At 38.0% G+C, this 11242-nt stretch overlaps 1 long non-coding RNA gene across 1 annotated transcript; it reads right to left on the bottom strand.

The window, feature by feature from the left end:
• Positions 1 to 634: 634 nt before the first annotated feature.
• Positions 635 to 9890, bottom strand: LOC141375430 (uncharacterized). Its single transcript, XR_012383484.1, has 3 exons — positions 9853 to 9890; positions 9129 to 9191; positions 635 to 2432 (listed from the first exon to the last, which is right to left on the bottom strand). It is a non-coding gene; the product is annotated as an uncharacterized lncRNA (long non-coding RNA).
• Between the last annotated feature and the right edge of the window lie 1352 nt (positions 9891 to 11242).

Below are 11242 nucleotides of genomic sequence, written 5' to 3'. Positions count from 1 at the left end.
CTTAAATAGTAACCAAGTAACACATTGAGCTACCTTTTTAAGTGACTTTAGATTTTAACGTATTACTTTCCCACAACAGGAAGTTCATCAGGCAGGAGGTGGAGACCAGTACTTTGGGAAGCCCAAAAGCAGCTGCTGCTGAGTGTCTAGAGCACCTGCATTCCAGATACTGGATCTCTGCTCACCTGCACTCGACTCAACTCTGATGCAGCACCAGGTGGGTCCTCATTCAGTCACTCTGTGCTTTTGACAAATAAAAGCTTTTGGTTCCCTTTAGGGCGAGGCAGTGGCAAGAAGGTTGCTGGGTCGCTGGTTCGAACCTTGGCTCAGTTGGCGTTTCTGTGTGGAGTTTGCATGTACTCCCTGCCTTCGCGTGGGTTTCCTCTGGGTGCTCCGGTTTCCCCCACAGTCCAAAGACATGCAGTACAGATGAATTAGGTAGGCTAAATTGTCCGTAGTGTATGAGTGTGTGTGTGAATGTGTGTGTGGATGTTTCCCAGAGATGCGTTGTGGCTGGAAGGGCATCCGCTGCATAAAAACTTGCTGGATAAGTTGGCGGTTCATTCCGCTGTGGCAACCCTGGATTAATAAAGGGACTAAGCCGACAAGAAAATGAATGAATGAATGAATGGTTCCCTTTAGATTAAGCCTGTTTCACACACTACATGGCGTTCATTGTAATATGAAGTCAAAGTTATTAGCTCTCTTCTAAATTTGTTTTCTTTTTCAAATTTTTCCCAAACAGAAGAAGGAATTTTTCACAGTTTTTCCTATAATATATTTTCTTCTAGGTAAAGTCATGTTTGTTTTATTTTGGCTAGAATAAAAGCGGATTTTATTTAAAACAAACACTTGAGGTCTATATTATTAGATCTTTTAAGCAATATTTTTTTGATTGTCTACAGACCAAACCACTGCTATACAATGACTTGCCCAATAATCCTACCTTGCCCAATTAACCGAATTAACCAAGTTAAGCCTCTAAATTGAATTTTATTTTCAAGTTATGTGCATATAAACGGTAACATGCAATACACTCACCGGCCACTTTATTAAGTACACCTTATTAGTACCATGTTGGACCCGTTTTTGCTTTCAGAACTGCCCTAATTCTTTGTGACATAGATTCAGCAAGGTACTGGAAATATTCCTCAGAGGTTTTGGTCCATATTATATGATAGCATCACGCAGTTGCTGCAGATTTGTCGGCTGCACATCCATGATGCAAAGCTCTTGTGCCAAGAAAATATCCCCCTCACTATAACACCACCATCACCAGCCTGAACCATTGATACAAGGCCAGACAGATACATGCTTTCATGTTGTTGACGCCAAATTCTGACCGGACCATCAGAACGTCAAAGCAGAAAACGAGACTGTTCAGACCTGGCAACATTTTTCAAATCTTCTTTTGTCCAATTTTGGTTAGCCTGTGTGAATTGTAGCCTCAGTTTTCTATTCTTAGCTGATAGGAGTGGCACCCGATGTGGTCTTCTGCTGCAGCCCATCTGCCTTAAGGTTTAACGTTCAGAGATGCTCTTCTGCACACCTCGGTTGTAATGAGTGGCTATTTGAGTTACTGTTGTCTTTCTATTAGCTGGAACCAGTCTGGCCATTCTCCTCTGACCTCTGGCATCAACAAGGCATTAGTGCCCACAGAACTGCCGCTCACTGGATATTTTCTCTTTTTCAGACCATTCTCTGTAAACTCTAGAGATGGTTGTGTGTGAAAATCTCAGTAGATTAGCAGTTTCTGAAATACTCAGACCAGTTCGTCGGGCACAACAATCATGCCACGCTCAAAGTCACTTAAGTCACCTTTCTTCCCCATTCTGATGCTCAGTTTGAACTGCAGCAGATCGTCTTCACCATGTCTACATGCATTGGAATGCTGCCATGTGATTGGCTGATTAGAATTTTGCGTTAACAAGCAGTTGGACAGGTGTACCTAATAAAGTGGCCGGTGAGTGTACACTATATCTGCTACAACGTATGCCCACAGAACATTTTTTCATCCAGATTTGAAATTTAGTGTCATTGAAGTAATTTTAAACAAAAAGTGTACAATTTACTTGCGAACGGCCTGCATGCTTTCATTATTATACATCGAGGTCAATGTGAACTCAAGTTTGTTTCTATATCTCTTGCAGTTACAGGTTTCAGACATGAACTCAGAATAAAATGTAGATATCAGTTGAAAATGAATAACAACATGTTTGTCCCTTCAGGCTTAGATAAATGAATAATGCTGCCCCGAAGATCAGCAAGTTTCTCTAAGTTGACCAATGTCTTCATTCTGAAGGTAATGATCCTGCCTGCCGTCTTCCAGCATGGTAATGAGATCCAGAAGTAGATTCAGTTGTTTTGTCATTGCAGACTGTGGAGGAACCTTCTATGAGAAGCTTGAGTTTGATCCAGAATGGCTGGCCATCCTGAAATGAACAGACAAACCTTCAGAAACCATCGCACAGCTTCTGGAACCCTCCGCTGGACAACAGACTACACAGCAGATACAAAACACGACAATGATCCCAGTTGCTCATTTTCTGAAAGCTTTCTGATACCACATATTCGTTTCTATTTCTAAATGTTTAAGCATCCTGTTCCTCTGCTTCTTTCAGGTGGGATTTCAGTCCATTAGACAGACATCTCCGTCCTGGTGCAGGGCAAAGTGAACAGACTTACAGGGAGGAGTTTTTTCAACTTCCTTGATGACTTGAAGTTTCAGAAGAACTGCATTTATGGGAATTAAAAATGTAAGACATTATAAATGACTTTATCATCACTTTTGTTCAATTTAAAGTATCCTTGTTAAATAAAACTGTTCATTTTAAAATGTTCTTTGACAAAAAAGACGAAAAGGGGAAAATATACTCACTCCAAGCTGTTCAATATAGTAATATAGTGTTACAAAAGCTTTGTTATTTCTTCATTAACTTGGCTTAATATATGGGGTTTCCTATAAATAAATAAAAAAAAAAACCAACTGATCGTGTTAAAATCAGAGATTTGACTCATTTTAGATTTTGTACATTTCTCTGGTAATTAGGTATTAGATTTTGTTTTATTTTGTAAATTACTGGTGACATTTCCTAAACATAGAAATGACATTTAAACATTTCTCTCTCTTTTTTGACTAAAATAACAAGATAGTATCAGGTTTTCAGACATGGTCATTTTACTCAACACAGTACTAATATTTTAGCTTTAGAGGAGTTTTCAGTCACAGCGAGTTTTTCTGACAGCTGCCATTTTCTGAAGAAATGCTCTAATCCACAATATTTTTACTTGAAATGTTAAAGAGATGTTATCAGACCGTAATAGAATAAAATGCATATGAACATTTCACTTAAACCCATAAATTCAGAGAAACTGAGTCCTCTGTCTCCTATTTCTTCTGCCATCACTGTTTAAATGGGATTATTATTATAAATGAAGTCCAATCATTATCAGCATCATTAAATATAACATCAAAACAAAATGTGAAATCAAACAAATGCAAAGTTAAGAAGTAGTTTAAAAAAAAAAAAAAACACCGGAAACTTATGTTTTGGGTTAAAGGGGTAAAAGGAGTTGAGATTCCTTTATCAAATGACAAAAGTATGCATGGATCACAGAAATTAAATGAAAAAAGACAGAATCAATGAACTATGAATAGTTTTACTGCTTGTCTTCACATATGAGCGGGCGCCCCCATTGGAATCTGTTTGGCTGGAGACTTCCGTTCTGGTTCCCATAGATTTCTAGAGGTTAAATCAGCTTGTTATGCTGCTTGATGCTCTTATATTTTCTTGTTGTATTATTCTACTTTTCATGTACAGTCATGAACACACTTGTATGTAGAGCAGGTAGTAAAACTGCTGTAGGCTCAGCTCGGATGAAAACACTGAACTGAAGAGGAACCAGAATGAAGGAGAGGACCAGAGAGAGACCCAGTGCTCCTGACAGAACCCAGCACAGCATTTCCTCTGGTTCTGAACACTCAACAAGATCACACACACACACACACATACCATCACTCCTCTAAACTCATTCAACTGACTGAAATCTTAGAGCGATTTCAGGTAGACAAAAGCTCAACCCAGCCCATCCCTGATTGTGGCTATTTTAAGGCAGTGTCGTGCCAATGCTTTTTAGGAATTATATATTAATTGAATTCCTTAAAAAAGTAAATAATTGTATGAACATCACCTTTGGGTCTCATCATCACCATACAGCTGTCGCCGCCCGTCTACTTTCTATAAATGATATTTTCTTTGTTTTATCAGGAGATGTTAATATTCAATTAGTATTGCATCATTTAGGTGAAATTTTATTCATTAATGCAAAGTGCCTTAAAACAAAACCACACTAAATCTTTAAAGATGTTTTAAAATCAACATTAGGAAGAAGAATGTTTAGTTTATTGAAACAAAATAAATAGATAGAAGACCTTGTACTGTCATTTCTTGTCTGTGTTTGTCCATTCTATGATTTTATTTATTTTTATTATATTATTGGTTTGATCAGTATTTGTGCTCTGTTCTGTAAATGTAGATAAAATTGGTCAAATTGTGTCTCGTTGTATTTGTGTTATACTGCAATAAATTAAAACACGTGACCAGAGTTCTGACGTGGAAACGTATGACGCGATTTTCAAGTTCAAAGATGAAAATAATAAAGAAAAACGGGGACAATTTTTATTCATCTGAGAATATGGGCCCTCTATTATTATACCTAACATTTATTAAGAGATTTTCTGTGTTTAATAACATTTAACAAAAAACTGTAGTGTACATACAGCTCCTGCTGCTCTAATTGACTTAACGCTGAAAATGTGTACATTTAAATGACCCTCGTCATTCTGTCACCACGGCAACACGAGTTGGTTTACAAATCCACACAACTTTCTATAGAGTGGTCGATTCTGGTCATCCAGCTGCACAACTCTGAGCAAATCTCCCCTTGGCTGAGTTTCATCACTTTGGAAAGTTGTTTTGGAGTTCATGATGGCGCTGCGACGCTCACGAAGGACCAAGACTCTCCCCGGACACCTCAGGGACTTCTTGCTGGAGCGACACCTGAAGAACGCGGCGGTCCTTCCTGCCCTCCGTCCCGCAGCCCCAGTCTCCCCAGTGGGTGAGTGTCTGCAGGAAGAGCCGCTCTCCATCCACGGTCGGAGTGTGCAGGACTACCAGGACATCTACCGCAGTGTGATGGACTCCCCAGTGAAGAAGCGTGCTGGCCGATACACCCTTCAGAAAGGAATAGAGGTAAAGCAGCGGCTGTGGGAGAAGCTGGGCCGACCTGCGCTGCTGGAGACCGAGCAGCCTGATGGGCGTGTGCTCATCACGGAGATCAGGTCCGAGTCCAGCACACCCCCTCAGATCAAGGTGGACATCAGCAAGGAGCCGCTGCCCAAGGAGCCCCGGAGGAAGAGGCCCAGACACTGAGAATAAGTTTTCAATTAATCAAATTGAACTTTTCATTCAAGTTTATCACATTGCTGGATGTTTTGGTGATTGTCCGTGCTGCTCATATTCGGCTCTTGGGTTCTTTTGGATGTTGACATGCGGTTAGCAAGGTTTCCTAGGCGGTTTCTTGTGTGTTGCTGGTCTCCTCTGAGTGGTTTTTGGCACATTAGTGGTTGTCGTTAGGGTTGGTAGTGTTGGCTGTTGGGTTAGGGTAGGTTAGGGTCCCTCACTTGGTTTGCAGCTTGACGTGCTGTGAGGGCTTGTGTGCATCAGTGATGCTGAGAGCTACGCCACTGGTACTTCACAGATACCGGTAGGGTCACCCATAGTGGACAGGTCTCAGCTGAGATGCCCGACCAAGACAAACCACCTGATTCTGGACAGCAGAGGATTGGCCTGATGCTCCAGACTGAAGATGTCGCCTGTCACACACACACAACACATACACACAATTTAGCTTACCCAATTCACCTGTACCGCATGTCTTTGGACTGTGGGGCAAACCGGAGTACCCAGAGGAAACCCAGATGAACGCAGGGAGAACATGCAAACCCCACACAGAAACATCAATTGAGCCTAGGCTCAAACCAGCAACCTTCTTGCTGTGAGGCGACAGCACTACCTACTGCGTTACTGCTTTGCCTATCTTGTGGCTCTATATTAATATTTGGTGTCATTTTAAATTTCTCTATGATTGGTAAAGTGGTCCTAATTTCACTATAATATTTTACTATCTCCCTTATATCTGTTAATTTGGATTTCGACTTCGATAAGGTCTTTGACAGATGCTCCACTCCAGGGAAAATGGTCTTCACATCAACTCATTACCAGGCAAGTTTCTTGGTGAAGCTTTTATTGTCTTGAATTTATGGTGATTTGAGTATTTAGGCGAAAGGTGCAGTGGGTGGGATCTCCGTCTGTGGGATCTTGTACCCAAGACACCCCGTACTTCTCTGGTCAGGTATGCAGCTCTTTGATTTATCTTTAAGTAATGGATGTTGTATTTTTACAGGATCATCCCTGAATTGGCTTTCTAATCATTTTATTATGTAATTAGCATAGTACAATTTTGCCTGACTAATAAAATGTTATGTTTTGATTCATTATAAATTCTCCTGAAATCTTTTTATATCCAGTTGATTAAGTGGAGTTTTGCGCTACCATTATGATTCGACATGATTAGATTTGATTCTAAGACACATTTGACTGTACGGAGTCGTTTTGACACAAAATCAAGATGATCTTTAATCATCTAACTGCTGAAATTAGCAAGTTGTCTGGAAGTGGGTAAATCTACTACTTTTTAAGATGAGTGAGCAGTTGGCAACCAGACTATTTAAGAATTATCTAACCCTACATCCTCTGACTAACTTCAGAGTGTCGACACACTGTCCGCTAGAAGACACGCAAACCCAGGGCATGAAACTCTGAGCGGCACCTGGTCCCCAATAAACGTATAACTGAAGAGTAAGGAATCAGATATGTCATAAATAAAATATGTCATAAATGATGACTGTGATTCGTTCTTACAAGTAGAAATACAGTCTAAGCCAGGGGTCTCAAACTCGCGGCCCGCGGGCCATTTGCAGCCCTCAGTGCAATATTTTGTGGCCCGCGCCGACCGCTGTACACTGACAGAATCAGCGGAGTGGGGAGAGAGAGCGCTCCCCGCTCCGCTAATTCTATCCGTACACAGCGGTCACTGGCATTCCCCGCCCGCCGTGTACCAAATAAATATTTCTTACTGCAATGCTTCATTTTTGTTTGATGCAAACTATACAATTATTTTTCATAAAGTAACAGACTTTTTATAGCAGATAACCAACATTCATGCACATTCAAGGCAGTATCATAATGAGAAATGTAATTCATTGTTATTATTATTGTCATTTTCATCAGCATTATTTTCTATGGCCTAATTATTAGACATTCATTTTGGAATTATTGCACACAAATATCAATGTCTTCGCAGCATTAGTTAGATAGTCGTTTCTGTTTTTTGTCAGTCCTATTGATGTTGTTTTAAAATACAATAAATCCTTTAAAAAGCAATTTACAGCGGTGCTCATTCATTTTTGGTGGGTGCTCCTAAATTTTTTCTGGTGCTCCTAAATTTATTTTGGTGCTCCTAAATATTTGAAGTTGGGAGCACCGGTGCTACCAAGTAAAAAAGTTAATTTCTAGCCCTTTCTTATATATATTATAGGTAGATACAGACTGGTACAGACTGATGTGACTGGAGTGGGGTGTGGGTATTTTATTTATACATATATACGCCTTTTTTTTAGGTGAGGGAATGGAAGTTTTGAGTGAGTTCCCCCACTTTTTTCCCTAGGACTTGGCCTTTTTGGGAGCACATATTTGTGTGAGAAGTTATTCTCCACCTTGAACTTCAATAAGTCAAAGTACAGGTCTAGACTTAATGATGATCATCTTCAAACCATACTGAGGGCCTTAACTGCTTCCGCTCTAAAGCCAAATGTGGTTCAGATTTGTGAGAAGAAGCGCTGTCAAGTCTCTGGCAGTAAGGAGTAGGCAAAAGATGCCATGTTCAGAAGAACTGTTCATAATCTTCACTCAATGTTCTATTAATGTTCAGGACACTTCATGTTCAGAAGAAATAATTAAAACTGTTAATAAGGACATTTGAGGAATTTTTTTTTTGTGAAATCCCTTATGCGGCCCAGCCTCACCCAGACTTTGCCTCCTGCGGCCCCCAGGTAAATTGAGTTTGAGACCCCTGGTCTAAGCTTTACGATCACTTAAAATTGGAGTCAGATTAAATTCGGAACTAAAAAACGAATATACATAAATAACAAATATTGGATCCATTGGAGCTGACTATTAACACTGTATATAATTTATGATGATGTCCCAGGATCAACATTAGTGAGTTTACACTGTATTTAATTGATGAAGATGGTTCAGGATCAACATTAGTGAATTTACACTGTATTTAAGTGATGATGGTCCAGGATCAACATTAGTGAATTTACACTGTATTTAAATGCTGATGATGGTCCAGGATCAACATTAGTGAGTTAACAATGTATTTAAATGATGATGATGGTCCAGGATCAACATTAGTGAATTTACACTGTATTTAAATGATGATGGTCCAGGATCAACAACAGTGAATTTACACTTTATTTAAATAATGACGATGGTTCAGGATCAACAATAGTGCATTTACACTGTTATTTAAATGATGATGATGATGGTCCAGGATCAACAATAGTGAATTTACACTATATTTTTAATGTGATTTAAAATATTTCGGAGGGGTTTCACCTTTGTTAGTTAGGAGAGTTGAAATTATAGACAGCTAAGGATTGTGAGTAGAGAGAGGAAGGAATGGAATAGGACCTTGAGGCGAGAATCAAACAATACGTAATTATGATTATTTTTAACGTTTTTATCAAATTTTTCTTCAAAACTATTTATTGTATTGTTTGTTGTGTTGTTACAGTCAACTGACTGACTCCTGAAGCAGAATAAATGCAGAAAAAGACATTTTTCATACTCATAATAACTAACTTGTTTACCTTACACTTGTTAAAATGACCGATCATATTGTAAATCAGTGAGCCTGTGAGGTTCATCTGCTAAACAGCCACAACTCTGAAAACCCAAAAGAATTATCCTTATCCCTTCAATAAAGCACAACACCCTTACCTTACACTGTACATCTGACTGACCCTGCTCTGTCTGTTCCTCAATCATTTCTTTCTCCTTTGCCTGTGATTAATATTGTGAAATTAGTATTTTCATAAGCACTCATTCTTAAAGCCAAATTGCCTTAATATGTGAACTTTTTGAACTTGGCGTTTAGCTGCACTGAAAAATGATCTTATGTCTATTTTCTGTCTTTTTTTTTTTTTTTTTGTATTTGCCAATACATGACACTGCAATGCAAGTTTATTTATACAGTAGCACATTTTATACACAATGGTAATTTAAAGTCCTTTACTTAAAGAATGCAAAACTATCATAAAAATAATCACAACAATAAAAACAAAGAATTAAAAAAAGGTTAACAATTTAAGTCACTTAAAACAGAATTAAAACTGATTATACAAAAATACTGTGGGGTTAGAGTGCACAGTGTAGCACAGTGCTCATTTAGCAAATACACAACTAAACAATATGCTATTTGTGGCCGTTAATGTTAAGTTAACATGCCAAGTCGTCACAAATTAAACAATACATGGGAAATGGCTTTAGCGTTAGCAACAAGCTAACGTTAACTAGATAAGTAATTTTAATCGAAAATACATAAGATTCATGGAGAATTACATCAATAATCAGCATTTTTGCCGCAACAAATTTATGAACGAGTCTGTATTAACTACATTGAAGAGAATCACTTTATTTAAGGTGAATAAAATCCCCTACTTACTGAAATTCAACTTTCACTCAGTCGCAGCCCTGACAAGTGCGTTTAAGAAGGTGATGAGGTAAAAGGCACACAGTGGACCGAACCACTTTGAGGAAGGGGAGGGGGAACTCAACTGTTTCTAAAGGCATTTTAAATGATAAATGCGGTTTTCTTTTTACTTAGACAATTATTTTAGGTATATATGCATATATTTTTCACAATTCAGAGTTTTTTTTTAATAATTGTTTTTTTTAGCGGGGGCAAGCCTCGGATGGGAGGGGACATTTAAATGATGAAGATGGTCCACACTGAATTTAAATAATATTGATGGTCCAGGATCAACATTAGTACATTTACACTGTAATTAAATGATGATGTAATTAAATGATTCACTATTGTTGAAGGATCAACAATAGTGAATTAACACTGTTATTAAATGATGATGATCATCTAGGATCAACAATAGTGAATTTACACTGAATTTAAATTATGATGATGGTCCAGGATCAAAAATAGTGAATTAACACTATTTAAATGCTGATGATGGTCCAGGATCAACAATACTGAATTTGCACTGTATTTATATGATGATGGTCCAGGATCAACATTAGTAAATTTACACTGAATTTAAATGATGAAGATGGTCCAGGATCAACAATAGTGAGTTTACACTGTATTTAAATGATGATGATGGTCCAGGATCAAAAATAGTGAATTAACACTATTTAAATGCTGATGATGGTCCAGGATCAACAATAGTGAATTTACACTGTATGTAAATGATGATGATGGTCCAGGATCAACAATAGTGAATTTACACTGTATTTAAATGATGATGGTCCAGGATCAACAATAGTGAATTTACACTATTTAAATGCTGATGATGGTCCAGGATCAACACTATTGAGTTTACACTGTATTTAAATGATGATGATGGTCCAGGATCAAAAATAGTGAATTAACACTATTTAAATGCTGATGATGGTCCAGGATCAACAATAGTGAATTTACACTGTATGTAAATGATGATGATGGTCCAGGATCAACAATAGTGAATTTACACTGTATTTAAATGATGATGGTCCAGGATCAACAATAGTGAATTTACACTATTTAAATGCTGATGATGGTCCAGGATCAACACTATTGAGTTTACACTGTATTTAAATTATGATGGTCCAGGATCAACAATAGTGAATTTACACTGTATTTAAATGATGATGGTCCAGGATCAACATTAGTGAATTTACACTGTATTTAAATGATGATGGTCCAGGATCAACAATAGTGAATTTACACTGAATTTTAATGATGAAGATGGTCCAGGATCAAAAATAGTGAATTAACACTATTTAAATGCTGATGATGGTCCAGGATCAACAATAGTGAATTTACACTGAATTTAAATGAT

Source organism: Danio rerio, chromosome 7 (assembly GCF_049306965.1).
Source record: "Danio rerio strain Tuebingen ecotype United States chromosome 7, GRCz12tu, whole genome shotgun sequence".
NCBI classification, from domain to species: domain Eukaryota; kingdom Metazoa; phylum Chordata; class Actinopteri; order Cypriniformes; family Danionidae; genus Danio; species Danio rerio.
This window is presented reverse-complemented; position numbering and strand designations above follow the sequence as displayed.